The sequence below is a fragment of the Megascapheus bottae genome, chromosome 11, assembly GCF_031878675.1.
Source record: "Megascapheus bottae isolate mThoBot1 chromosome 11, mThoBot2.hap1, whole genome shotgun sequence".
Taxonomy (NCBI): domain Eukaryota; kingdom Metazoa; phylum Chordata; class Mammalia; order Rodentia; family Geomyidae; genus Megascapheus; species Megascapheus bottae.
The window spans coordinates 14,820,706-14,824,496 of NC_143519.1; the positions used below are offsets into that span (position 1 = coordinate 14,820,706).

At 39.8% G+C, this 3,791-nt stretch overlaps 1 pseudogene; it reads right to left on the reverse strand.

The window, feature by feature from the left end:
* Nucleotides 1–1,603: 1,603 nt before the first annotated feature.
* Nucleotides 1,604–3,507, reverse strand: LOC150056772 (pinin pseudogene; annotated as a pseudogene).
* Between the last annotated feature and the right edge of the window lie 284 nt (nucleotides 3,508–3,791).

Genomic DNA, 3,791 nt, shown 5'->3' on the forward strand with positions numbered 1-3,791 from the left:
TTTATTTATTTTTGCTCCCGTGAGCCTTGCCAGGCTAACTCAGAGATAGATGGCCCCAGGTCAATCTGGTCTTGACCATTCTTCCAACCTTTTTATTTGCAGTGTGTCTGTTTCTGCTTTCACATTTTCAGAAAGTACAGAACAGAGTTGTTGGCCACATTCACACATAATATGCCAAGAGTAAAGCTCATTAACATAGATAGTGAACTAAATCTATATTGAGGAGAAAAAGAAATATTTTCTAAATTGCTCCATATGTTCAAGAAACGAGTCTTTCTATGTCATCAGACACCTTACTTCTTATACAGAATACTGTTTAGCTCTTTCCCCAATTACAAGGTGTATTCTTCTGAACCTTCTGGGAATTAGACAGGAAGCATATATCTCTTTATGGCTGTACCTTTAGTTTCTAGAATGCAAGTCTGAAGTGATTGTGGTAGGAAGGACCCAATTACACCTTTTGCCAAAGGCCAGTGTTATACTGAGTGTGTGTCTGGGAGAAGGGGAAATAAAAATATTAACTCTTTCATTTACAAATGTTTACCCACTGCCTTTTACTTTTTAAGTAAATGCCACTAGGGCTCTGGTTAAAATGCAGGTACTAAGGGAGTTTTTTTTCCCCACAAGTCTAAGCCACCTTTATTTGCACATGTATAGTAATGGACAACAAATATTCCATACAAATTTATAAAACAACAAAATTATCACTTAGTACACTTGCGTGTTTTCTGCTTACATAGTCAAGCCTAGATGAACTTCCTTCAGTTTGTAAACTTCCATTGGTTCCTTGAACAAAACTTCTCTAAAACACATATTGGCATGTTTCAGTTAGAGCCAACACAAATGTTAAGACAAGACCACAAATTCAAAATCCAAGTTTAGAAGATTCTTTTACCTCCCTCCCTTAAAAAGAAGTGACCATTAGTTTAACAGATCCCATATAATGTTAGCACAGAGGTAACCACAAAGACAGAACGATGCTCCCATAATCAGGAAAATGACAACCAAAATGTACTAGTTTACATTATCTACTAACTATCAGTTTAAATGAAAAATAGAATGCTTAGATTACCAAAGGAAATCAGAAAATACTAAATGATTATAAAGAGAACTATTCCCCTTCAAAGCTGCAAAGACCTGACAGCTAAAGCCAAGTAAGTGAGGAAATCTCCAGAAACATCCTAAGCCTATTCAATATCTAGTGGTAAAAACTGAAAATGATATCAAGACGTTATTTATTATATGAGCATCAACAAGGACATCTCAAAGATAATGAAATGAACATTTATTTCTACAAGCAATGTATGATACAGAATTAGAAGGGAAAAAACTTAAAAGATTTACCTATTAAAATATACAGATTCTTACTGAAGCATATAGGATATTTTAAAAAAGATGACAAGGGATGTTAATCTTTTTATTATTATTATTTTTACATATTCCGGAACCTCACATAATTTTGATAAATAACTCTTACAAAATTATGCAAAAAGTACAAGAATGTCTGGTTAACAAACAGTCTGTATTTTCCAAAAATATTTTTTTACAACATGCAATTCTTAAGGCAGCATACTCCTTACAAGGAAAGGTAATCCTTAACTCAAGAAATCTTCTGCTGCAAAGAATAGGCTAAGAAAGCCTGGCTTCTTCCGTTAACGCCTTTTGTCTTTCCTGTCTGATTTCCGGTCTCTCTCACTTCTTGAAGATCTTTTGCCCGATCGACTACTCTCTGATATAGATCTCACTACTACCACTTGTACTGGAGCTACTACTAGAACTGCTTCCACTACTACTGCTGCCACTGCTAGAACTGCTTCTACTGCTGCTACTGGTTGAACTGCTACTAGAACTACTACTGCTGCTGCTTCGACTTCTACTCTTGCTTGTTTTATTTCTCACTTGACCTCTACTTCTGCTCCTGGTTTTGGTTTTACTTTTGCTTTCTGAGTGCACTCTTAAAACTGGTTCCACTACTGGCACTTCAGTGAGCTTTACAGGCTCAACAGCAAACTCCTTCCTCTCAGGTAGTTGATTCTCTTGTTTCTGAATAACCTGAGGTGGTACCTGTGAAACAGCTAATGGCAAAGTCTCAGGCTGAGAGAGAGGCTGGGGTTGATGAACTTGCTGGAGCTGAGACTGGGGCTGGGGTGGAGGGAGGGCCTGAGGCTCAGGCTGGGGTTCAGATTCTTTTTCTTCTTTTTCCTCAGGTTCCTTCTCCACATCTATAACCCTAACATTCTCTTTTGCAGGAGAAAGAGATTTACATTCTTTATCTGGCTCAACTTCAAATTCCACCTCTGGCTCCAGTTCTTTGCTAGTTTCATTGTCTGAAGGCTCTATGCTTTCAACTTGATTACTTTCCATCACTTCCTGCTCAGCAATTGCATTCTGGACGTTCTCAACCATCTCTAGCACATCCATAACTTCTTCAGGCTGACTATCCTGTTGTTTCTCACTTTCCCTTGCCTCTGTTTCCTCCTCCGTCTTTACCTCCATTTCCTGTTTTTGCTCCTCCTCCTCCTGTTCTTTCTCTGCATCACTATGCACTATACCTACTTTCTTTTCCTCTTCTTCTCCTGCCTCCTCTATTTCTACACCATTGTGCTGATTACCTGTCTCCTCCAGCTCTTCCTCTCGCTGATCCACCTTACCGCCTTCTGTTCTGATGCTCTTTTTTCCTTCATTGTCTGTCTTCTAGGCCTAACCTCCATTTTATTTATTTGTTCTGCAAATTCGAGGCATCTACCTTCAAAGAAAACATTCATTTTCCTCTGTGATTCTTCTATTAGTTTTGGGGTAGCTGGACACATTCTTCCAGGAATATAGAGCAAATGGGGCTCTGTCTTAGTTCTTATATACTTAATTATCTTGGTATTATGTTCATTCCATTCTTCTTGCAGCTGCGCAAGCTCAACCTTCTGTTTCAAAAGCCGCAGTTCTGTCTGTTTTGCACGCCTCTCTTCAAATAGTTCTCTCCTCTCATTTTCAACTTACTTTCTCTCTTCTTCTGCCTGAACTTCAAGTTTTTGTTCAATTTCCTGACGTCTCTTTTGCCTTTCAGTAGCAACAGTAGATTCTTGTTTAAATTTCTGAAGAGTACCCTTCAATAAGCTAATTATTCGTCAATTCCTCTGCTTTCCCTTTTCATCCATATTTTCATCCTGGATAAGGTCTCTGCCTGTGTGTTCTTTGGAGGTAGCTGGGTCGCTGTCTTGGCGTGATTCCCTTCTTGTCCGACGCTTCCCGTCGCAGCCTACTGACTGCCCCTTCAAGGTCTCTCTGTTTGGCTAGAGGTCCTCCTCCACTATCTGAGAATCCACACCTCAGCAATAAACTACTACGTCCTCTACCTCCTCCAGGACCAGAAAGGGCCAGCAATCGGGCGTGGATGGGTCTCCTGTCATTTGGATCTCACCCCATGAGCTCGAGGATGTTTTCATTTACGTTCTTCAGGCTCTCTTTGGCCTTTTCTAGCTGTTCCTGCAAAGTTCTCACTGTGATCACCATCGTCTCCCAGCAGCAGCCTCCGACACCGTTCTATCCTAAGGGAGTTTTTAAGAGAGAAGTTGTCAAACTGTTTCCTGTAGAAAAGGAAAAGGTGGTGGTTGGGAGAGAGTGTTGTAGCAAATGGTGGGGTCAAGTGATCTCTGCCATTATGCAAAAAAAACCCCAACCACAGACAGCATGTAAATGAATGTTAAGACTGTATCTTAATGTAATTCTTTACAGCAGGCATAAGGCAGACTGAGCCTATTGTCCGTACTTTCCCAAGGATTCCTGTAAACATATTA